This window comes from Notamacropus eugenii, chromosome 1 (genome assembly GCF_028372415.1).
Source record: "Notamacropus eugenii isolate mMacEug1 chromosome 1, mMacEug1.pri_v2, whole genome shotgun sequence".
In the NCBI taxonomy this organism is placed as follows: Eukaryota; Metazoa; Chordata; class Mammalia; order Diprotodontia; family Macropodidae; genus Notamacropus; species Notamacropus eugenii.
In genome coordinates this window covers 525,163,787-525,190,723 of record NC_092872.1, presented here as the reverse complement: position 1 = coordinate 525,190,723, position 26,937 = coordinate 525,163,787, and the positions used below count along the sequence as shown (strand labels likewise).

The 26,937-nt window shown below is 36.1% G+C and overlaps 1 protein-coding gene across 11 annotated transcripts in view; it reads right to left on the bottom strand.

Moving 5' to 3' along the window:
• Positions 1–26,937, bottom strand: part of NCOA1 (nuclear receptor coactivator 1) — a 241,668-nt gene that overhangs the window by 179,384 nt on the left and 35,347 nt on the right. For 9 of the 11 annotated variants that reach the window (XR_011972410.1, XM_072633863.1, XM_072633870.1 and 6 more), the window contains exon 3: positions 14,441–14,526. The exons of 1 other annotated variant lie outside the window; for it this stretch is intronic. The gene's annotated coding sequence lies outside the window, so the exon portion shown is untranslated. Of the gene's footprint in view, positions 1–14,440; positions 14,527–15,739; positions 15,759–26,937 lie in introns of those variants that run through there. One more of the 11 variants, XM_072633866.1, reaches the window with a different exon arrangement.

Genomic DNA, 26,937 nt, shown 5'->3' with positions numbered 1-26,937 from the left:
ATTAACTCAAGGGATTCAAGATATCATCAAGAGAGATAATAGAGAAAGAAGAGAATAGGGTCCAGAACAAAGCCTTGAGGAGCACCCACAACTAGTACACATGATATGGATGTCCATCCATCCAGCAAAGGATACTGAGGTGTGGTCAGGCAGGTAAAAAAAAAAAAAAAAAAGAACCAAGACAGAGCAGTGTTAAAAAAAAAAACCTGGTGTCTATGAGGAAAAGGTAGTGAACAGTGCCAGTCTTCAGAGAAAACAATGGTAGTTTTTGAGAGAGCAATTTTATTTGAATAATAAGAATGAAAGCCAAACTTCAGATTTAAGAGGAGAAAAGAAGCAGAAACATCAATTGTAGAAGGTTTACAAAATAGTACATAAGGGGGTGGAGGGAGAGAGAATCAACTACCTCATTTGCAGATGAAGCGATTACTTAGAAAATCCTGAGGAATCAGGAAAGAATAACTGGTTAAGACAGCTGTTTCAGAAAAGTTGCAAGTTTTATCAATACACAAAAAATCAGTACCATAACAAAATCTAGCTGAAAATGAGAGAAATATCACTCAAAATATTATAAAATGTATAAAGTCTAGAAATCTATCTACTAAAGCTTATTCAATACTTCCTTAAAAAAATAAAGAACAATCTAAACAACTTCTGCGAATCATGAGCAGTAAGATGGTAGCATAGAGATTATCTCAAATCCTCATGACCTCTCAAAACAGAAATTAGGCAACAAAAATAAAGCAACTTAAAAGCTATCTTCAAGGTCTAGAATCAAGAACCCAGAACTCACAAGACAATTAAATTCACAAGATTCTTAAGTGGTGGTGCTGGGCCAGAGAACTAAGGAAAAGAGGGAGTGAGACAGGACACCAGGATAGGATGCCAGGACAGTCCACTCCTCCCCACCCCCCCTCCACCCCTGCTCTATTTCATCAAGCCTGAAGGAAAGAGCACAGCACTTTGCTGAAGCCAATTATGACAATCCAAAAGTCAGCTGGGACAGGGGCCTAGGTGAGTGAATTGCCCAGTGTGAGAGTAGGCTTTGAGATCTAGCCCCCCAGGAAATCTCAATCAGAGGGGAGGGAGTCAGGAAGTTAGTGACAAGGAAAATAAGGTGGTAAAATGCTAATGAGAGTTAAGGATCTTCCCCACCCATTGATGGGGTTGGCCATTAAGGGAAACTTGATTAGGGGAGGCCCACATCTTTTCTTAATTTCTAATGAGGCTTTGGTTCTCAAGGCTTATGATGCCCTCTGGCTCTGAAAAGTGTATAATTACTCAGAGGTGAGGTTTTACTTTGGGGTTTACACATAGGAAGTATTTGGCCAGAGGAGACTCTGGGCAGCCTCTAAGGAGCCCAACCCCACCCCACCTTGAAAACCCAGATGTTGGGGGTTCTCTCTCTGGTAACTATGGATGCATGTAACGGTCAGACAGTTGCATCTGTTGATCTGTGATGTATGTATTGCTTACTGTTGGAAACCCTGTCTGTTGGATAATCTTTGTTTCTCTATTTCTATTTTCTCTGAAGTTCAGGGTGCTGACTTTTTCCCCTGAACTAAGTGAATGATATATGTGCTTGATTAAAGTGAATGATGTGGGAAGTAAAGTTCGGTAGTCCACATTCCTAGGTGATAGGGGTTGTAACCTAGCATGGACAGGTTAGAGGTCAGAGACTAATTTGGGAGCTGTGTGAAGAAGGGCCTATCAGAGAGGAGAACATGGAGTCACATGATTGGGAATTAAGACATTCCTAGGTGATTAGGGTTGTGACCTACTATGGGCAGGTTAGAGGTCAGCAACTAAGGCATAGGCCCAAGGAACTGTGTGAGGAAGGGCGTATCAGAGAGGAGAACATGGAGTCACATGGCCAGAAAGCAGTATAAGAAGCCCCCATTTTCCTGCACGTGTTGTAGTCTAAATCTTTTTGTAACCTTACTGGGGGAGGCTACCCATCCATTCAGAGGAAATGGACATAAAGATTAATAAAGGCCTTCCAGATTTCATAATAGGCATTATTCTTTATTTAAGGCGAGCACGTTTCTCACTGTTGGGGGCCTGTTAAGTAGGCTCACTTCTAACAATGCTGACCCCCTCAAAAGTTGCTTTCCTTTTAGAAAAGCAGATCTAACACCATGTACAACAGGCCCTCCTGGGTACGTCAGGATACTTGCTGATACAGATGACTAAAAAAAGGGACTAAAAGTACCAAAGATTTCAGGAAGAAGAAACATAAACAGATAATCAACGGAAAGAAAAAATATCTAGTATCAACAGAAGGAACTATGGTATCTACAAGTGAGTACTGCAAAGTAAAGGAAAATGATTGAACACTTGATGAGACAGAGGACTTTTTGGAATGCAAGGAGAACATGGAACTATAAACACTCTGTTCCTGTGTAGTTTAAAACAGAAATAGGAATTATGAGAACAGAATTTGTTTCACAGGAAAAATAGTAAGAAACAAAAGAGAGAATAATACATTGAGAATGCAAATACACAGAAGTAAAAGATAACTCTGGAGAAGTACTTGTTTCTGGCTCTTCTTCAAAGAAAATATGGTCACTATGCAAGTAAAACATACTGAATTTAAAAAGAGATTTTGTACAGACAACCTAAAGATCACTTCTTCCCAGAAGAACACAACAGAACAAAAATTCTTAACACCATAACAAAAGAAATAATAGAAAAGAATTGCCCAGAACATCTGAACATAGAAAATGAAATTCCAATTCAAAGAATTTAGATTGCCTCCAAGAAAAAACCCAAGGCTGCAAACTTCAAGACATGTAGTAGTTAAATTTAACAATTCACTTCAAAAACAAAAAGCTCATCAAGAGAGACTAAAAAATACAAAGGAAAGGACATTTAATTAATGAAAAACATCCTAGAAAAAGGAGGGGGAATGGAATGTGTCCTGAAAAGCAATAGAGTTCAGGATGCAGTACAAGGTGACCTATCCTGTAAATCTGAGCTTAACCATATAGGGTAAAAGATGGATGGATGTTCAATAATAAGGAAGAATTTTAAACATTTTTAGAAGAAAAGATCAGAACTGAAGAGATTATTGGCCTCTCAAATATCCCCCACAGCAAAAATACAACAGACGAGGACAATAACAAAAACAGTTAAAACAAAAGAAACCAATGTACACAAAGAGACAGAAACGAAGGCAGAAGTCTAGTAGAGGGAACAGTGAAGAGGCAGACATCGAGCATTAGGGAAAGAACCTGGGGATACCCAGCCTAAAAGTGAATGCTTCTTTTATGGAATTACATTACAAGATGGGAGGGATCATAAAGGGGGGACAAGGAGAGAGAAGGGTATTTGTATGTGAACACAGACAAATCAACAGGGAAAATATTAACAATAGAAGGAACTGTGGTCTCCAGATCTAGTAAATTACTTCAAGCATCTATGAATAAATACTGAAAAACAAAGGAAAATGATTCAATGATTGATGAGACAGAGGACCCTGGAGAATACAAGGAGAACATGAAACTATTCTTGACTATTTCAAAAGAGAAATGAGAATTATGAGAACAGAAATTATGCTTTGCACAGCAAAAATAATGGGCAGAAAAGAAAAACTGGAATCTGCAATGGCCAAGTCTCACCAAAGAAACAAGAGAAAACAACAAACTGGGAATACATGAATAAAGAAGTAAGAAAATCTAGAAGAATAAAAGCAAAAAACATCATCTTTAAAAATAAGGTCATTATCCAAGCAAAACATAGCTGAAAACTCAAATACAGGATGCAAAGAGACAACATAAGGACTGGAGGTCTTCCAGCAAAAGATGACAAGACAAAAAGCCTTAACATCATAATGCAGGAAATAAAAGAGAGCTGCCTAGAACTTTGAACACACAAAATGAAATATCGATTGAAAGACTCCATAGATCGCCTCCAGGAAAAGACTGTGAACATAGGCACACAGTGGTTAAATTTAACAATTCAATTCAAAAACAAATTCTGCGAGCCATCAAAAGAAAGACCTTCAAATACAAAGGAATATTAGAGAGACCAATAAGAGATTTCTTTCTTAATATACATAAGGAGATAGGGGTGAAGGCAGATGTTATGTAGAGATAACAGTGAAGAGGCAGGCAGGGGCATTATGGACAGTACCTGATGAAACTCGCCTACAGGTGAATCAATGTTGGTTGTGGGACTACACTACAAGACATAAGGGTACATGAAACTAGAGGAGAGGATGGGGGATAGAAAACTGTGACATGTGAGGGTCAAATCAAGGGCTAGCAAGTATACAAGACAAAGGCAGAAACTACCTAGAGAGGTGAGTGAAGTCTTGATTGCATGAGGAATAGAGAGACAGAGAGAGACCAAATAATTCTAGAGGTCACAAATTAGAGAATGAGGGGCTAAAGTAGACAGAAAGTGAAAATGGATAATGAAAAAAGTGAGAAAGGAGAGGAAAAATGAAATTTTTATGGGAATTTGTTTTTGCTGGATTATACGTTTATACGGAGGATTTTGTTTGCGCATTTTTAAATTTTGTTGTTCAATAAGGGAAGGGTAATGGTAATGATAGATTATAAATGCACGTAAAAATAAGGTCAAAAAATTTTTTCAATGAAGTTAACCAGCTGGTCCTACTAGATTATTCAAAGAAGCAGGTGAGCTGGAGTCAGAGAGACTTGAGTTTGAATCCTTCCTCAGACACTTAATAATGTGTGATCCTGGACAAGATGCTTCATCTCTCTCATTTACTATGAAAATAAAAACTAATAAATAGAACCAGCTGAAGGGGAAGAGAACTGGGGAGAATCTACATGACTATGAGAGGAAGGAAAAAAAGGGGAGGGGGGAATTACAAAACCAGATGAAAGCAGAAAAGAGAAATAAGTGAAACTTCAAAGGAAAGGGGGCAATAAATAGGAGAGGATGTGGGACACAGAGAGAAAGCCTGTGGGAATAAAGTCACCTTAAGAAAGATTAAGCTAGAGTAATTGAACATATATAGTACTGTTTGCAGCAGAAGGAAAAATAAATCATAAGTTAAAAAAAAAAACCCAGTATTAGAGACAAATGTAGGAAAATATAAACATAACTCCCATAACTTTAAATGTGAATGGATTAAATAATCCACTAAAATTAAAAAAAATATAGTGAAAGGGATGGGGGAGGAAGTGTAGTTTATGTACAAACAAAAGACACCAATAATTTATTTTAATTTGTCATGATGCTCAGCAACCTTTATTAAATTGTATAATCCTATCCTCATTTACTAAAAAAATAAGGATTCTAGGGTCCCACATGTACAAAAATATTTATAGCAGCACTCTATGTAGTTGCCAAAAACTGGAAGTCAAGGGGATGTCCATCAATTGGGGAATGGCTGAATAAATTATGGTACATGAATGTAATGGAGTACTATTGTGCCATAAGAAATGATGAACAAGAAGACTTCAGAGAGGCCTGGAAGGACTTATATGACCTGATGCTGAGTGAAAGGAGCAGAACCAGGAGAACTTTATGCACAGCAACAACCACAGTGTGTGAGAGTTTTTTCTGGTAGACTTAGATTTTTGTAATAACACAAGAACTTCTTACCAAAAAAAAAAAAAAAATCCCAATGGAGGATCTCAAGGCAAAATGCCTGCCACACTCAGAGAGAGAAATATGGAAGTCACTCACATATTGTAGCAGATCATGTTTGTGTATGTGTATGTGTTTGTGTATCATGTTCTGATTTGTTATACGATTTCTTTCATTTATCTTAGTCTGACTACACAGCATGACTATAGTGAAAATATACTCAATAGGAAAGTATATGTAGAATCTATACAGAATTGTATGCAGTCGTGGGGAGGGAGGGGGGTAGTGGGGAGTAGGTGGGGAGGGATAAAATCGCAATTGTATGGCAGTGATTGTTAAACATTACAAAATAAAAAAAAAAAAATAAGGATTCTACAAAAGCAAAGAATTCATTAGCTGAGTTACCTGGAATTTAGATTTCCTAACATTTTCCTTCCCTTAGCAATTCTTTGAATTTCTAAAAAGTGACAGCGAACAAAAACTGTTTTAACTAGTAACAGAAAAAGATTCCATATGAAAATATATATCAGTGTTTATGTTCCAGACATCTCTGTAGCTTTTAATGCTGTTGACTGGCTTTTCCTCCTAGAGACTCCTTCTTCTCTTAGTTTTCCCCACACTACTCTCTCTTAGTTCTTTTCTTCTCAATCTGTATAAATTTCTGTCTCTTGCTGAGTCATCATTAATATCACACCTTCTAATCTCTTGGTACACACCTAGGTGTGGTCCTAAACTCTCCTTCTTCCACACACTATCACTTGGTGATTTGATCAGCTTCCACTGGTTCATTTTTCATCTTTATCCAAATGATTCAGATCCACATATCTTGGCACAGGCTCTTCTGATCTCCATTTTCAAATCACCAACAGGTTACTGGACATTTCAAACTAGTTTTTGTAGTCAAGTTCAACATATCCAAAGTAGATTTCATTATCTTGCCACCAATCCTACCAAACCCATCCCTCTTCTAAACTTCCCCATGTCTTTTAAGGGTATTTCCAAGAACTCAGACACACAAAATCAGTATCATCCTGGACTCTTTCCTTGAAATCATCACACAAATTCCATAATTACCAAATCTTGTTTCTACCACTTTAGTATCTCTTGCATTATTCCTTTTCTCCATAGTTTCAACACCACTCTTATCTAGGCAATCTTATTTGGACTATTAAAGTTGACTCCTAATTGGTCTCAACCCAATAAAATCCATCATCCACACAAATGCCAAACTGTTTTTCTTAAAATACAGGCCTGATAATGTAAAGCCCCTACTCAATAAACTCTAACTATCACTTCTAGGAAGACAGATGGAGGATAGATGGATAGATAGACAGATAGACAGACAGACAGACAGATAGATACAGGCAGACAGAAAGAGATGGAACTCCTGGTTTGGCATTTAAAGACCTGTGCAATCTGATTTTCTTAATATGAAAATTTTTCCTTTCACACACTCTCTATATTCCAGCCAAACTGAACTTGTTACTGTTCCTCATAGGTGACACACCATCTCCATCCCCACACCTTTGTATTGGCCTTCCCATGCCTGGAATACAGTTCCTCTTAATCTTTGCCTCCTGGCAGAGGTGGAGCCAAGATGGCTGAGTAGAAAGACACATATATGCAGGCTCTCCCCACATAGCCCATAAAATACCTGTAGAGAGGGACTCTCAACAAATTTTGGAGCAGCAGAAGTGAAGAACAACAGAGTGGAGGAGATTTCCAGCCCAGGGTGACCTGAAAGGCCCACGGGAAATGTCAGTTGCACCAGATGCAGAGCAGAGCCCAGCCCAGTCTTGGCCACGTGGCTGGCGGTTCAGAAACGGCCCTCGGGGGTGGAATCTCCAGTCGCAGTAGCGGTGACCATGGGCCAAATGGAAAAGGAGGTTCAAAAGCTCACTGAAGAAAATAGTTCTTTAAGAATTAGAATGGAAAAGATGGAGGCTAATGACTTTATGAGAAACCAAGAAATCACAAAACAAAACCAAAAGAATGAAAAAATGGAAGATAATGTGAAATATCTCATTGGAAAAACAACTGACCTGGAAAACAGATCCAGGAGAAACAATTTAAAAATTATGGGACTACCTGAAAGCCATGATCAAAAAAATAGCCTAGACATCATCTTTCATGAAATTATCAAGGAAACTGCCCTGATATTCTAGAACTAGGGGACAAAATAAATATTGAAAGAATCCACTGATCACCACCTGAAAGAGATCTAAAAAAGAGAAACACCTAGGAACATTGTACCAAATTCCAGAGTTACCAGGTCAAGGAAAAATAGTGTAAGCAGGTAGAAAGAAACAATCTGAGTATTGTGGAAATACAATCAGGATAACACAAGATCTAGCAGCTGTTACATTAAGGGATCAAAGGGCATGGAATATGATATTCCAGAAGTCAAAGGAACTAGGACTAAAACCAAGAATCACCTACCCAGAAAAGCTGAGCATAATATTTCAGGGGAAAAAATGGTCTTTCAATGAAATAAAGGACTTTCAAGCATTCTTGATGAAAAGACCAGAGCTGAAAAGAAAATTTGACTTTCAAACACAAGAATGAAGAGAAGCATGAAAAGGTAAACAGCAAAGAGAAGTCATAAGGGACTTACTTGAACTATTTACATTCCTACATGGAAAGACAATATTTGTAACTCTTGAAACTTTTTTCAGTATCTGGGTAGTTGGTGGGATTACACACACACACACACACACACACACACTCACACAGTCACACACTCACACGGTCACACACTCACGCACACAGAGAGAAAGAGACAGAGAGCACAGGGTGAATTGAATAGGATGGGATCATATCTTAAAATAATGAAATTAAGCAGTGAGAGAGAAATATATTGGGAGGAGAAAGGGAGAAATGGAATGGGGCAAATTATCTCTTATAAAAGAGGCAAGTAAAAGACTTTTCAGTGGAGGGAAAAAGGGAGGAGGTAAGAGAAAAAACATGAAGCTTACTCTCATCACATTCAACTAAAGGAAGGAATAAAATGCACACTCATTTTGGTATGAAAACCTATCTTACAGTACAGGACAGTGGGGGAGAAGGGGATAAGCAGGGTGGGGGGGGATGATGGAAGGGAGGGCAGTGGGAGGAGGGAGCATTTAGAAGTCAACACTCTTGGGGAGGGATAGGATCAAAAGAGAGAACAGAAAAAATGGGGGGCAGGATAGGATGGAGGGAAATATGGTTAGTCTTACACAACACGACTATTATGGAAGTCATATGCAAAACTATACAGATATGGCCTATATTGAATTGTTTGCCTTCCCAAAGGGAATGAGAGAAGTTGGAACTCAAAGTTTTAGGAACAACTATTGAGTATTGTTCTTGCAACTAGGAAATAAGAAATACAGGTAATGGGGTATAGAAAGTTATCTTGCCCTACAGGACAAAAGAGAATATGGGGATAAGGTAAGGCAGGGATGTTAGAAGGGAGGACAGATTGGTGATAAGGGTAATTAGAATGTTTGGCGTTTTGGGGTGGGGGGAGGAGAGAAATGGGGAGAAAATTTGGAACCCAAAATTTTGTGGAAATGAATGTTGAAAACTTAAATAAATAAATTTAAATTTAAAAAAAAATCTTTGCCTCTTGGAATCCTTAGTTTCCTTCAATATTGAACTCATTAAATCTCCCTGACTGCAACTGAGGCAATCTATCCATTGTGTCACATACTTCTTTGAATACCTGCTAGGTCTAGCTGGCTGACATCATTTAAAAAAATTTTTTTAAACTAATTTTAACATGCATTTATAATCTGTAGGTTTGTCCCATTGAACAATATATTTTTTTAAAAGATGCAAAACAAAACCCTCATTATAAACTTGCAGAATCAAGCAAAAACAAATCCCAACACTGGTCATTTCCAAAATATGTAATTTCCCTCTTCATTTTACATTCATCACCTATCACTTTTCTGGCAGGAGATGAATGGCTTACTTGCATCATCAGTCTTCTAGACTCATGGCTTATCATTCCACCGATCACAGTTCTAAGTCATTAAGTTGTTTTTCACTATAATGTTATCTATATATATTTTAAAATAATATGTATTATATAACATATAATATGTATATATATTTTTTGTTCTCCTAGTTCTGTTGACTTTTCGTTGCGTCATTTCATAGGAATCTTTCCAGTTACCTTTAAAATTATCCATTTTGTTATTTCTTATGGCACAATAATATACCATAATTTGTTTACCCATTTCCTAATAGGTCAGGGTCTTAGTTTCCGATGTTTATACATAGAGATCCTTTATTTCTTTCTTTGTGTCTCTTTGAGATATAATGGTATGGCTGGGTCAAAGACTATGCACAGTTCAGGAACTTCTGGCTCATAGTTTCAAGTTACTTTCCAGAATGACTAGACCAATTCATAGTTCTACCAACAGTGCACTAATGAACCTATTTTCAGCCCCTCTAGCAAATTATCATTTTCCCCTTTGTCATCTTTGCCGATCTAATACACATTTATTAAGCATCTACTATGTGCCAGGCACTGTGCTAAGTGCTGGGAATGCAATTAATAAAAAAGACAGTCCCTGCCTCTCAAGGAGCTGCTCATAATCTAATGGGAGGAGACAACACACAGAAGGACACAGGGGTAGGGAGTGGGGAGAATGGAACCAAGGGGCATCTTGTTTGGTGGAATCAAAACCATAGAGAAGAAGAATGAAGTGAGCAGAAGTCCAGTCTCTGCCTTCTGTAAAGCTGCCACTGGGAATTTAGTACTCAACCCTCCAAACAGAAGGAAAAGGAGGCTGAGGGAGCTGTGTCAGTCAAGGGTTGAGTTAGCAGCATGGCGATAAGATTAGAAGTAATGAGCTTAACTTGGGAGAGGCATCTTGTTATGTGGAGCTGAAAGCAGACACTCCTCTTTTTGTCCATGGGCACAAAAATGTCCTCACCACTGAAAGCATACCAGGCTCTGCCTCGCCCCCATACCCAGTATCTACAAACCACTCAGTCATTTTAATTGTCCCTGGGCTGGAAAAACTGTTCACTGTGCCTTTTTTTATCAGAATTTAGTCTGGTTTATTTTGTAGGCCATTCTGGAAGTATGCTAGACAATTTATAGCAAAAATGCTTCCTCTCCAACAACTTGGCTCTATTTGAACTCCATACATTCTGATGGGGAGGAGGAGAGGAGACCACAGAAAGCAGATAATGTGTATCTCATTAGAACCTGATCATTAAGGGTTTTAAGAGGGAATCTAATAGAACAGTGGTTTTGTTATGGTGTGATGATGTTAAAAGAAGACTAGAAAGTGGGAGGAAAAGTAATCCACTGGGGGAAAAATAGGGCTAATAAGAAGTGAGCACAAGTTGAAAACTATACAAATAAAGAGGAAGGGATGCAGGGAGCAGATTACACTTCAACTTCAACTCTCATCTGAACTGATCAACCAAGTACACACACACACACTGCCCCAAAAATTTAAAATACACTTTATTCAACATGAAAACAGGAGATAGAAAGAAAAGGAGGGAAATGGAGGAATAAAAAAGATGGGTAGATTAGTCTTAAGTAAAACAAATTCTAGACAGGAAGGCTCTCAAAGAGAGATTTAAGAGATAAGAAAAAAAGGACAACAACCTATGATTGTGCTGTGGATGATGGAAAGAGAAACGGTGGTGGAGAGTAGAAGTACACTGCACCAAACCTACAGCAATGGTGCTGAGCATATTCCTTCTTATCACCCTCTTTTTATATATAATATGTAAATATAATAAAACAATGGAAGGAAACATGATGGACAGAAATATACAATTAACAATCAATCATAACTTTAAATGTGAATGGGATGAATTTACCTGTAAAATGTAAGAGAACAGCAGAACGGATTAGAAAGCAGAATCTGACAATCTGTTGTTCACAAGAAACACACTTGAAATACAAAGATTCACACAGATCAAGATTAAGGAGCAAGAGCAATGACAATACAATGATCAACCATGATTTCTAAAGTCCAACAATAAAGCATGCTAACTACCTCATGGCAGAGGTAGTTATGACATGACACAGAGGTGATGAACTCAAAATGAAGAATAAGACAAACACTTTTTTGACATGGTTAATGTGAGAATTTCTGTTTTACTTCACTATATATATGTTGTAGCTTTTTTTCTTTCTTTTCCCAAGGGGCAGGGGTAGAAGAAAGAATGTACGTGGGAGGAAGAGAATATTCATGCTTCGCAAACAAAAAGTAAAATAAAAGTTACATTTAAAAGAATGTTTCTTCAGTGAGACTTTGATAAGTCTCTATGGCTAACCATTTTAACAGACATTACTGTAGCATGTGTTGACTCTTGAGGTAGGTTTAATCTGCAACCACTACTATCAATCAATATAGAATCATGAAATAAATAAGTTGCACTCTTTATTTCTTTTAAATTTCACAAAATATGTAAATTCTAAGTTAAATAATCTTGATACATAAGTTATAAATGAATACCCTATCATCAGTTAAATAATAAGCATCTGTTAGTGTGTTGAGGCTGCAAAGACAGAAATGAAATAGTTGCTAACCTCAAGTAGTTTATTTTCTATTGAGGGTGGGAAAAACACATACAAAATAAATTCAAGGCGATTTTTTCAAGGGGAAGGAAAGGAAACAGGGCAGCTGACAGCCAGAGAGAGAAACCAAGAAAAGATCTGATATTCGAGGTGGTTTTGAGGTAAATTTTGAAGGAAGGTAAGGATTCTACAAGATAATGGTCAAGATAGTGCATTCCAGATACAGATGACAGCTTTTGCAAAGTAAAGAAGAAATGGAATGTCATGTATAAGAAACAGAAGATGGCCAAGTTTGACTAGACTACAGAGTATATGAAGGGAAAATATTACTAAATATAGATAAATAACTCATTTAACATGGAGAATGATACAAATTTATTCAAACAGTTAACAAATTTATTTTCTGGCACCGTAATGAAGCAAGTGTTTGAACATGAAAAGTTTATTCTGTTTTGGCTACAGGTGAACAAAGAATTCTCCAATTTAATCAAACAGACACAAATTTTGCTAGCCATCTTAATACCTTATTTGTATTAAAGAGTTTACTGTTATAGCAGCAGCTAAAAGAGGAAACTATCAATCTTGACTAGTGTCTGAAAAGCAATATGAATGCACCAAGTTCTAAAAAGTTATGCCTCAAAAAAGTCCATCCATTGTTACTGAGGTCATTATTTTTATGCATTATAAATCTGAAAACTAGGGATTTTATCCATAAACAAATGTGTTGTTACTTTTATTACATGGTTAAGATGTCTACATTAAATAAAATGCAATGGACTAAATTTTATTCCAAAAAATATAAGTTAGACATTGTTTGATGACTTTCTTAGGCTTAGTTCTTCTCAGCAATACAATGATCTAAGACAAATTCAAAAGACGCATGATGGAAAAAGCTATCCACATCTAGAGAAAGAACTATGAAGACTGAATGTAGACTGAAGCATACTATTTTCTTTTTTTTCTTTCTCATGGTTTTTCCCTTTTGTTCTGATTTTTACTTCTCAACATGAGTAATGTGGAAATATATTTAATATGACTGTACATGCATACCTTGTATCAGATTGTATGTTGTCTTAGGGAGGGGAAGGAGAGATGAACTCAAAATCTTATAAAAGTGAATGTTGAAGACTAAAAATAAATTAAAATATTAAAAATGAGTTAGAAAAAAGTTATGTAGTTATTTTGTCATGGGAGGAACAGTGATTTGTTTGAGGAAGGGGTTATGGGGAGAAGAAAGGGAGAAACCTAGTATCTAAGGTAAAATGGTCAACAGGTACAGGGTTTACCCAATGTCTCTAATAGTTCATGTAGAAAAAATTCCCATTTACTCTATTTTAAAGGCTTACAGCCCACTCCCTTGCCCCTGCAAAGTGAATTTTATCCCAGTTACTCTAAATCTCACTTCAGGGTATTATTTAAGAGTGCCTATTCTGAGTCCTAGGTTAACATGTTAACATTCATAGCATCAGGTAGTCTATACCAGTGGTTGATGTAAGAAACTTTTTTTTTCAAGGGATCTGATGTGTGGTAATAGGTCATCCAAAAAATCCACACAAGGTAAGTTGAAAGGCAGGTCTTCCCAACTCCAAGGCTGGATTTCTATCCACTATGGCACACTGCCTCTTGATAAAATTTTATTGAATAAAAATTAATTCATTGTGAGTTCAAAAGCAGGATTGAGGAAATATGTATTTCACTTGGTTAAAAACTCTGGAGAGAAACTCTTTTGAGAGGGCAGAACCCAAATACATAGAGATTGGATTGAACTGGTACAAATCTGCTCTTTCCCCATAGGGTAGTCTTATGGTATAATATAAGAACACTGAACCAGAAATCAGCACACATCCATTCTAAATTCTAGTCGCTGCTGATTTATTATCTCCATAAATGACTTTTTCAGGTAGCACATTACAATGGCTGGTTCTTCAGTCAGATGACATGGGTTCAAACCCTGCCTCCACTGTTTATTTACTTGTGTGACCTTAGATAAGTTACAAATTCCCTGGGCATAAGTTTTCTCATTCGTAAACTGAGGCAGTTGGACTAGACAGCCTCTAAGGTTCTTTTCAGCTCTAGATTTACAAGTAGAAAAATTCAAAATTTCCAACTCTAAAAGTCTATGATTAAAATGACAAAAAAATTTATTTCACTCACCATGCTTTAGAGCATTTATTACCTGAGAGACATAAATTTTATTATGTTAAGAGAAGGCAGTATACCTGACAATCATCTAAATTTTAAGGTAGTTGAAAGAATTCTGCCCTAGGACAGCATTCTAGGGTTGATACTGAAATTCACCAAAAATGAAGACAGTATTATTATCAAAGCAAAACCTACCTAGTTTGTTACTACACCTCTCATTACAGGATCTTAGTGTTTTCTTATCAGATTATTTCATTCTCTGATGCAGCAGTAAAAGGAACCTGAAATTACAAAAATAACATGACAGTTGATTTGACAAATAATTTCAAGACATGAGATAGCTTAAAAGGATTTCAGGAAAGGAATGAAATTAATTTTTAAATATTTAAATATGATTCAAGTGTATTATGCACGTCATTCAGATTCATCAATTATCATGCTACGTATAGCTAATAATCTAAGTGAATTCTCCTTTGAAACACTTCTTTTTAAAGCCAAGAAAAGACACATGCATTTTTAATAGAATGGAGTATAGATAATGGTTGTCTTTCCCAAAAAATATTCCTAAAACTTATAAGGAAAACTAAAGATCGTTTCCTATTAGAAAATATATTGAAAAGTTAAGTTTTATATCTCTTTTCTTTAGAGTTCAACTAACCTTAATGGACTTGATAGAAATGGAAGTTATCTCCTGGAAAATTTGTGAGATGTTATGTAATGCTAAATTAGTAATCAGACCCTAACAGTAAAGAACGTAAGCAAATTGAAAAAAATCAGTGTCCCAAATTATACTTTGTCTTTTAAAGATCGCAGATTTTTGGTTTTACATGTTTCTTTCTAAACCAATAGGCATTAATCTCTGCTTTAACAAATCACAGTTAATGAAATTGGGGACAAAAAGTCTATTTAAACAAGAACTACATTTGGGAGAAAGTGGAAAAAAAACTTATCACAATATTTTATGCAATTGCCTAATGAAATGAGTATTCTAAAAATCTGCAAAAATTTGAATATTTACCAAGTCACTGAAATATTAATTTCTCAAACTTAAGAAAAATAGTTTAGTTGAATGGGGTTTCAACAACTGAAATACTACATGTGCAACTTGATATGGTCATCTGAACTACTAGATCTTTTCACCTTTTTTCTTCATCATTTCTTCTTTGCTTCTCTCTAACCTACCCTCTGTTCTATGAGATCTTGCTTTTTCTTTTCTACATATTTCTTTCTCCATATTCTTATGCTACTGGTTTCAATCTACTGTTAGACCCTTTCCCAAATATCATATTTGCTCTCTAACTACCTCCCCTGGTCCTTAATTACTCTCAACTCTGCTCGCTATTTTTAAAAAATGTTGTCACTATAAACCTGACAAACATCAACAAATATTTACATTTCCATATAAGATTATATATGAAAGTGAATCTCTATTAAATATACTTTGGTTTTTTAAAAGTATATATTAAATTTAGTTTAGTAGAATCAATACACTACCCTGAGGAAGATCCCATTCTGATCTTTCCCATTTCCTTCTGTGTATTTTTAAAATACTTCAGGGTCCCACATGTACAAAAATATTTATAGCAGCACTCTTTGTAGTGACCAAAACCTGAAAATCAAGGGGATGTCCATCAGTTGGGAGAATGGCTGAATAAATTGTGGTATATAAATGTAATGGAATACTATTGTGCCATAAGAAATGAACAGGAAGATTTCAGAGAGGCTTGGAAAGACTTACATGATCTGATGTTGAGCAAAAGGAGCAGAACCAGGAGAACTTTATACACAGCAACAACCACAGTGTGCAAGAATTTTTTCTAGTAGACTTACAACTTCACTGCAATGCAACGACTTAAAAAATTCCCAATGGTCTTTTAAGGCAAAATACCTTTCACATCCAGAGAAAGAACTAGGGAATTCAACCACAGAATATAGTAGATCATTTTCTTTTGTATAAGTTTTGGTTTGTTATATGGTGTCTACCTTTCATTTTAATTCTTCTATGCAACATGATTATGGTGAAAATGTATTTAATAGGAATGTATGTGTAGAACCCATATAAAATTGTATGCTGACTCAGGAAGGGAGGGGAGAGGTAGGGGGAAAGGAGGAGGAAGGAGGGAAAAAAAAATCTAAGTTATATGGTAGTGATTGTGGAACACTGAAAATAAATAAAATTTAAAAAAAGAAATAAGCAGAATTATTTCAGGAAAACCTAGAACATCTTATAAAAATTTAAGAGAATGAAGTGAGCAGAATCAGGAGAACATTCTACATAGTAACAGCAGTATAATGATCAACTGTGAAAAAAAACTTAACTACTCTGTTCAAGAAAATTATCTAAGACAGTTTGCAAAGGACTAGTGATGAAAAATGCTATACACCTATAGAGAGAGAAATGATGAATTCTAAGTCCAGATGGAATCAGGTTTTTTTTTGCTTTCTGTGTGTGTGTGTGTGTGTGTCTTTACTTTTGCAACATGGCTAATATTGGATATATGGAATGACTTCACATGCATAATCGATATATTGCTTGGCTAGTCAAGGGAATGGGTAGGGGCAGGATAGAAAGATTTTCTTAAAAAATGAATGTTAAAATATTTTGACATGGTAATTGGAAAATATTTAATGAAATAAAACATTTAAAAATATTTAAAAAATACTTCATTCATGTGCTTTTTCTGCTTGTGCTCCTTTTTTGTTTGGTATCATAATCACTACAAGCTCTTATTCCTATAACTTCCTCTCCCCTCCTCCAAAAAAAAAAACCCTCCCTTGCATAAATAAGGATAATTAATCAAAGCTTACTGACATACTGAAATGTCAGAAAAATATAACAGTTGTTCTATGTTCTAGTCTATCTAATCTCTGCCAAAAAGAAAAGGCATAAAGAGAGTCTGTTGAGATCATGAATGGTTATTGAACCAATCAGGGTTCCTAAGTTTTTCATAGTTTTCATTTACAACGTTATAAAATGTTCTTCTGGTTCTTCTCATTTCACTTTGAATCAAATCATGCAATTATTTTCAAGTTTCTCTGAATCCAAACCTTTCATTATTTCTTATGACTCAATATTCCATTATATTCACATATAACAGTTTATTTAGACATTCCTCAATTGATGAGCACTCATCTAGTTATCACTTCCCTGCCACAATGAAAAGTGCTATGATTAATACTTTTTGAACATAATGGTCTTTTTCTCTCCTACCTCAATTTCCTTCTGTAATTATGCCTGGGAGTACATTTACTAAGCAAAAGGGTATGCAGTTTAATGATTTTGGAGGTGGGGGGACTACAGTTCCAAACTGCTTCCCCAAATAACCAAACAAGTTCACAGCTCAATCAACACTGCACTAGCGTGTGCTAATGTGACCCACCCCCAATCCTTTCAACACCTACCATTTTCCTTCTATGTCATCTTTTCCAACGTGATGTCTGAGGTGTAAATTCAGACTTGCTTTAATTTAATTTCTGTGATCAAAAGTAACCTGAAACATTTCTTTCATATATCTTGAGAGCACTCATTTTCTCCTTTGAACACTATCCATTCAACTATGCCCAAAGGTCTATAAAGCTGTGCATACCCTTTGATCCAGCAATACCACTACTAGGCCTGTATCTGAAAGAGATCATGGAAAAGGGAAAAGTACCCACATATACAAAAATAATTATAGCAATTCTTTTTGTGGTGGCAAAGAATTGGAAATTGAGGGGATGCCCATTAACTGGGGAACGGCTGAACAAATTGTGGTATATGAATGTAATGGAATACTACTGTGCTATAAGAAAGGAGGAGAAGGCAGGTTTCAGAAAAACCTGGACTTACATGAATTGATGCTGAGTGAAATGAGCAGAACCAGGAGAACACTGTACACAGTAACAGGAACACTGTGAGATGATCAACTTTGATAGATTTAGCTCTTCTCAGCAATACAATGATCTAAGACAATTCCAAGACTCATGATGGAAAATGCTGTCCACATCCAGAGAAAGAACTATGGAGTCTGAATGAAGATCAAAGCATACTATTTTCTCTTTTTTTGTTTCTTCTTTCTCATGGTTTTTCCCTTTTGTTCTGATTCTTCTTTCACAATATGAATAATGTCGAAATATGTTTAACATGATTGTACATGTATAACCTATATCAGATTGCCTATTGTCCTGGGGAGGGAGGGAAAAAGATATGGAACTCAAAATCTTATAAAAGTGAATGATGAAGGGGCAGTTAGGTGGTGCAGTGAATAGAGTACCAGCCTTGGAGTCAGGATAACCTGAGTTCAAATCCAGCCTCAGACATTTGACATATTAGCTGTGTGACCTTGGGCAAGTCACTTAACCCTAATTGTCTTGCCTTCTTCCCTCCAAAATAAAAAAAAAGTGAATAATGAAAACTATCTTTATTTGTAATTAGAAAAAATAAAACACTATTAAGTGAAAAAAAACCAAACATTATTTAAAAATTAATAATCTTTTTAAAAAAGAAAAGAAGGCTACCCATTTATACCATTTGATCATTTATTCCACTGGAGAAGGGATGCTAGTCCTCATATATTTTTGTCAATTCCTTATACATCTTGGATAGCAGATCTTTATCAGAGAAACTTGTTGCAAAAATTTTTTTCCCCCAGTTAACTCTTTCCCTTATAATTTTAAATGGACTTATTATGTTTGGACATAAATTTTTTTTAATGTTATGTAATCAAGCCTGTCCATTTTATCTCCTATATTCTCTCAATCCATTTGCCAAGAACACTTCCCTTTAGCTATATCTGTGAAAGGTACATTCTTCCATTCCAATTTATGACGTGATCTTTTTTATCTAGGCCATGCATCTATTTGAAGCTCACTGATACAAATAACTTGATATCTTGACCCAAGGCTAATTTCTATGTGATTATTTTCAAGTTTTCCCAGTTCTTGTCAAATGATGAGTCCTGACTGCAATAGCTGGTGTCCTTGCATTTATATACTATGCTATTACTGTATGTCTGATTGCTTACAGATCTTGAATACCTCAACTGTTCCACTGATAAACCTTTCCATTTTTTTAAACAATACAAAATAGCTTTGATGATTACTACTTTGCAGTTTGAGATCTCATATAATGCCAGACCCCCGCCTTCCTTCTCAGACTTTTTTTTCTTATTTCCCTTGAAATTCTTAGCTTTCTGGTTCTCTAGACTGATTTTGTTATTTTGTTTAGTACCAAATATTCATCTGGTAATTTTGATTGGTGTTGAATCTACAAATTATGTGATATTATAATTCTTAATTAAGATCCAACCATAAGCTCTTAATCTAAGTATTCTAATAAAGAGTTTTATAGTTTTAGTTACATAATCCCCATGTATATTTTGGTATGTGGACTGTCAGATACTCTACATCTGTAGTTATTCTGAATGAACTGTTTTTCAGTTTCTTCCTACTGAATTTTATTGGTAATATACAAAAAGTCTAAATATTTGTGTGTGTATACTTTACATCCTACTACTCTTCTGAAGTTATTACTTTAATTATTTCAACTGAATGTCTAGAATTCTGCAAATAAACCATCATACTATTTTCAAACAATGAGTTGCTTCTTCTTTGCCTTTGCTTATTTTTTCAACTTCCTTTTCTTGTCTTAATGTAATAGCCAGCATATCTAAGACTGCATCCAATAGCAAGAGTGACAATGGACATCCTTGGTTTACCCTGATTTTACTGAAAAAGCTTCTAGCATTTCTCCATCACAGATAATGCCAGCTTTTGCTTTTAGGTAGGTACTACTCACTATATTAGTGAAAGGCACATTTATTATCATGCTTTTAAATAAAGGTACCATATCAAGGTCTTATAGGCCTCCATATTAGCAAGATTTCAGACAGGCAGCTGTGATTATCTATGAACTCCTTAACAAGTACGTTAACAGAGAGACAGGGAATTCAAAAACCTAAGAAGATTCAGTCCCTTTTGCAAGGGAAGTTCTGCTTTATGGACTCTTTTCCTAGTGCCTGGACAACTTGCCATTAAGACAACTGGTCTAGACACAATATATATACACCTCTGAGGTAAGTATCAGGTCTTCTTGTCTGAGGCAAGTTATAACTGAGTTCCCTGAGGTGTACTTGATAGTTTGTAGTGAGGGAGACCATTATGAGTGGAGCAGGCAAGGCTAGGTATGGAACAACAGCCTCAGTTCAAGTACCTTGACGAATGAGTACTGTAATGTTGGAAATTTTTATGCAAATTATTTAGTAACGGGCCAATCTCTTTAACAAGTAATTACTGAGAGGTAGATATTTTTTCCTTTAAATTATTTTATTTGTAGATTTTGTTTTATATAACCTCCATTTCCTAATGTAACCCCCTCCCCCCAGTCATCTCCTTACATTACATTTAGAGTTTTCTTGCCAAAAATACTGGAGTGGTTTGCCATTCCTTCTTCAGCTCTTTTTATACATGAGGAAACTGAGGCAAATAGGTTCAAGTAACTTACCCAAAGTCACACAGCTATAAAGTATCTGAGGACAGATGTGAACTCAGGAAGATGAGTCTTTCTTACTCCAGGACCAGCACCCTACCCACTTTGCCACCCAGTTGCATGATCTATCTATCTAGTACAATTTAGATTGCTACAGGTAGTTATGAAACTGTCAGCTAACACATTACACCCACAAAGACCTCCTGCCCAAATACCAAGATTTTAGTGGCACAATTCCTTCAGTAGAGGAATAAATCCTCCTTGAACAACCATCCAATTCGGTTACTGATTTGGCCTAGGTGCCCTCATCCTGAAAGGTTATATCTAATTTCAGCCAAGGTCAGAAACAGAGACCTTCCTTTGAATTTGTAAGTCTTCAATCTCTCACCTGAACTCAGCCTATATATCCAATACGTTAACAAATCTTGTCATATGTACCTTATAACACCTCTCCACATCCTCTTCTCTCCACTGACACAGACACAACTTTAGAGCAGAACCTTATCACCTCTCACCTGGACTACTGCAGGAGCCTGATGGCTGGTCTCATTAGCTCAAGTCTATCCCCACTCCAATTCATCATTCACACAGTTGCCAAAGTGACCATCATAAAGCACAGGTCTGGATATGCCTCAATTTTACTTCCAGGATCAAATATAAAATTCTCTGGCTTTTAAAGCTCTCCCCAATCTGGTTTCTTCCTTACTTTTTATTCTTCTTACACTTTACTTCCTTCCATGCTACGGTCACCAACTTGCTATTCGCCAAATGTAACGCTCCATCTCTCCGCTCCATGAGTTTCTTAGCATATAGTTAGCCCTAATGCCTATGTAAATTTTTTAAAATGTGGTATTACCACAGAAGGTCTAAAAAATAAATCTACAAAGTAGAGGTAATATAAACACCTCCATAATGTCACACCAGATTTATCTAATTCATTTCTTATGGGATATGTCAAAAATCCCACTCTCTGGATTTGGTCAGCTTATTCCAACCTGCCTTCACACTAGAAAATCTTAATTTCTCAGAGATAAACCAGAACTATGTAGATTCATTCAAATATTCAGAATTCTAGAATTAATCTTTTGAAAGGAAATATACTTCACCTGCTTAGTAGGTTTTAAGCCCCCATCTAATGTTTGTTCTATCTATACAACAAAGCCAATCACAAGGCAACACATACACGGTGCGTAATATTTGCACAACAGATTTAGATCTTAAACATAATCATTAATTTAACAATAAGGAAAAAAACAGAAATATTATAGCTATCCATACATTAGAATAATGTATAAATTATAAAATCTACCATAACATACATAAAAACCTAGATCACACTCTCCCACCAATGTACTCAATATTTCTATGTAAAGAGTAAGGATATATTTTCAGGAATCAGAGGCAGGGAGGAAAATAAGTATTTATTAAACACCTCCTATGTGCCAGGTTCTATGCTAACAAGTACTTTAAAAATACTATTTCATTTGATTCTCACAACAACATTGAGAGGAAGGTGCTATTATTAGCCTTATTTTACAACTGACAAACTGAGTGAGAGATTAAGTGACTTGCCCAAAGTCACACACCTAGGAATTGTATGAGATTGGGTTTGAACTTCCACACCCAGAATTCTATTCACTGCATCACCTAAATGGGAAACACATGAGGGAGAAAAATCAAAACATCTCTGGCCTGCAGTTACTACAATAACCATTCAGTTACTGAATGCTTTCACCCATTATCATCTCCACCTCTTAGCTTCTCTAGCATCCTTGGACACTTAGTCCAAATCTCATTTTCTACAAAATGCCTTTCCTGATACTCCCAATCTCCTTGCCCCTCAACTTAGCCACCAGTACCTTCCTTCTGAAATTAACTTCCAGTTACTCTGGATAGAGTTTCTACATGTTATTAACATGTTGTCTTCCTCCAGGCCCCAGAATGTGAGCTCCTTATGGTCCTGAACAGTTTTTGCCTTTCTTTTTATCTCTAGCACTTGGCAGAAAGCCTAGTATATCAATTAATCAATCAATCAACAAACACTGATTAAGCATTTACTATGCATTAGGCACTGTATTAAGTTCTGGAAATATCAAAAAAGGCAAAAACATAGTCCCTATCCTCAAGGAGCTCACACTCAAATTTGAAAGACAGCTGTGCAAGTTAACATATCCATACAAGATACATATAGTATAAATAGGAGTTAATCACAGAAAGAAGGGAGAGAAATACACAGGCCTTTTGGTGAAGGATGGCTACAAACTGAATGTCTAAGGATATAAGAGAAGCCAGAAGGTGGAGGTGAGAAGGAAAAATCACAAAGCACAAGGAGGGGAAAAAAATGTAAGAGTACTAGAAAACTAGGAAGAAGCCAAGTTGTTAAGGGCTTTCAAAGCTAGAGGATTTTACCTTTGACCCTGGAAGTAAGGCGAAACCATTTACAGGAAAATCAACTATGGAAACACTCATGGTTATGCAGCATATGAATGATGACCCAGAAAAGAAGACTGAGAAGCAGTAAACAGGTAGGACCTATTTAGTGAACCACAAGAGAACAATGTCATGAGAACCTAGAGAGAAGACATTATCTAGAAGAAGAGAAGAGAACAAGCATTTGCTAATTACCTACAGTGTAGCAGGCACTGTGTTCAGCACTTTAGAAATATTACCTCATTTGATCCTAACAACACTTGCGTTAAAACAATAGTTCAAGTTGAAAAGCAGTTTTACAAAAGATAGTGATATTTCTGAATAAAACATGCCGGCCACTCTACAATGATCCCGCACCTAATTCCAAACCTTTAATGGTTCCCTCTCTCCTACTTTGTCAACCTGTCCTCTAGCTCTCAGGGTAGTCTATAATTTGATTTCATTTCTACCATTAGTCAACCTTATTTCTCACTATTATCAAACAAAAATAACTTTCACATAATAAATCCTACCTCTGCACACCAAAAAATATTTATGTTTGATTTGCAAGTCAATTTTTCTCCTAGCCTGAAATGCCTCTCACCTCTATTACACTGTAAAAGCAGACTAAGGCTCAAGACTCTAAAGTCCTGACCACTTCCAGAGAAAGAACTGATTCGAATGCAGATTGAAGTATACTATTTTTTTTTTCCTTTATTTTCTAGGGTTGTTTTCGTGTCTGTGTATTCTGTCACAATGACTAATATGGAAATATGTTTTGCATGACTGCATATGTATAACTTTTATCAAATTGCTTGCCTTCTAAATGAGGGGAAAAGGGAGAGGGGATGGGAGAGAATTTGGAACTCAGAGTTGTAAGAAATGAAGGTTAAAATTGTTTTTACCTGGAAAAAATAAAATACTAAAATTTAAAAAATAAATAAATATAAATATAAAAAAGAGTCCAAGGTCCATGAGGATAAGGGATGCAATAAAGTTTAAAGTACTACATGATATAACCCATTTCATTTTAGAGTGAAATGTTAGTTTTATGAAATTGCTAGTTTTTCTTCATAATGGACCCAAAAATCTCCATGGAAGGATAATTTGTATGCAGTCATGTTTTTAACATTTATGTTATCATAACAAAGACTTTAACTACATGAAACAATCTTTAATGTGAAGATATCCATTGCTGATTGTCCTTGTCTAATTCATAAGCTTAGATTTTAAGAAAATATTACAGCAAGTTCTCATTTAAATACAATTCAGAACGAAGTTCACACAATCAATTAAATTTTTTACTAACATCATCAAGCATAAATTGGCTTTTTTGAAAGTTCCACCCATTATTTCTAATTCTCTACTCACACAACAACCATTTATTAAGCATCTATTTATTAAGTGCTAGATACTAGGGATGTAAAAATGAAAATCCTTGCCCTCCGTAAGTCTATACAAAATAATATCACCTCAGATCCTTAAACACAGTTATCATATATCCTGTAAATCTTCTTGTGTGTAATAAGTATCAGGCCTCAGAGGGCATGGATTCTGGGCCCTCCTTTTTCCACCTTATCAGTGTCCTTCCTAAACCACAGTTATCACAAACTGAACACAATATTCCAGATGTGTTCTGACTAGGATAGAATACAGGACAATCACAGCCTTTTCCTGGGAGCTACACTTCTTAATTAGGTTTTTTTTTAACTCTCCTATCATACTGCTGACTCTGAGTTGGCAATCCCCTACAACCTCAATATCTTTTCCAAAGTGCTTTATAACCATGTCTTCCATATTTCATAATAGTGCAGTCAAGTTCTTGTTTTTACACAAAAGCAAAATTCTATAATTATCCCTACATCTTATTTGATTCAGTCCAGTGTTCTAGTGTGTCATGCTCTTTTAGATCATGATTCTTTCATCCAGTATGTGAGCTGCTCTTTAATGCTTTATGTCATCTGCATATTTGACTAGGAAATGTAGGTGACATAAAAAAATTATAACAATAAAATTTTTTTCCACAAATAGGTCATGCAAAACTAACCTTATTTCCTTTTTCCAAAGTGTTACAGAATTAGTAAATCCAGAAATACAATAGATATAAAATCAGAGGACCCAATATATAACAGAAAACATACACCATACTGCCAGTTTACCTGGATTTTAGCTAAGCATTTAATTAAAAGTTTCTTTTGTAATTCTTGTGGAAAAGATGGAAAGATGTGTCCTATGTGTCTGTACAATCAATTAGACAGAATCAGAACTGGCTCAATCACTCAAACACACACAAAAAAGTCATTGTCACCTTAGAAAGAAGTCTCTAGTAAAGTGCACCAGGAATCTGTTTGGCCCTGTGCTGTTTAACATTTTTATCAATGACTTGGATAAAAGCAAACATGTAGCATGGGTATCAAATTTTCAAGGGACACAAAACTGTGAAGTTTAGTTTTAACATTCTGTGAAATGGTCCTAAAAAGATCTTGTGTCTCTCCTTCATTTTCGAAGAGGACCATGACATCAGGAAAATGACATGACTTGCAGTTGACTTTGATTTGAGTGAGGGAGGGCTGTGCAAGTCACCAGCCTCACTTCTCTTCCAGAGCCATCTGAATCCAATGACCAGATATTCATCAGGAAGACTGACCCAGGATGAGGCAATTGGGGTTAAGTGACTTGCCCAAGGTCACACATAGTCAGTGTCAAATGTCTGAGGTGAGATTTGAACTCAGGTCCTCCTGACTCCTGCACAGGTGCTCTATCCACTGCACCACCTAGCTGCCCTAGGCCTTTTTAAGACTTAGTAAAGGGAGGGTCTCTTTAATAAGAAAGAAAAGAGAGGGAGTAGAGAGATGAGGAGGGAAGGGGAGGGGAAGGGAGGCAGAAGAGAACAGAAGAGAAAAATCTAGCCAGTAAACCTTAAACCCAGTTCACTCTGAAGCCCATAGATTGGACCAAAATAGGTCCCTGTCCAAGCTCTACTTAATGACTGTTTTTTTGGATATTCCTGGCTTAGAGTGAATCTCAGTGGTAACTGTTTCTCTTTTCTATTCAATGAATGGGCATTATCTCCCTCTAAGTGAGTACCTGAAAAGGCCTTAGCTTAAAAGGGCCAGGGTCTTCCACTGCATCCTGGGCCATCTCCAGTCATCCTGATGAATATCTGGTTACTGGATCTAGATGACCCCGGAGGAGAAAGTGAGTCTGGTTTCGTTGCACAGACTTCCCTCACTCAAATCAAAGTCAACTGCGAGTTATGTCATCATTTTCCTGACGTCATGGTTGTCTTGGAAAATGATGGAGAAACACAACCTGTGAGTAGACCAAGCTGCCTGAATGGGGACCCAGCTAGCTGGATAGCCCAGCTCATTCTGTCCCTCTCCCTCTCCTTTTCCTTCTCCTCTCCAAAGGAAGGTAAATTTTGGTGGTCAGAAGATACCCAGTTAACTTAGGGTTTACTGGCTAGATTTTCTTTCTTTCTTTCTTCCTTTCTCTCTCTTCCTTCCTTCCTTTCTTTCAGAAAAGATCTTAGACTAAAACAGAAGGCCAAATGGATAATGATGAAGAGATCAATGTAAAGTTATACAACTATAAACATAGAGCCAACACGTTTACGGCAGTCATTTTACAAATGAGGAAATTGAGGCTCAGGAAGGTTAAGTAATTGTCAAAGGTCACATACATTTGGATTTTTTAAAATCAAATCTATTAATTGAAAATGAAAATGATAAAACCAAAAAGCAGTGTGTCTGAAAAGTTTTAAGTGCCTCCAAATTAATTTTTCCCCATAACAATACAACTTGACAGCTATCATAGA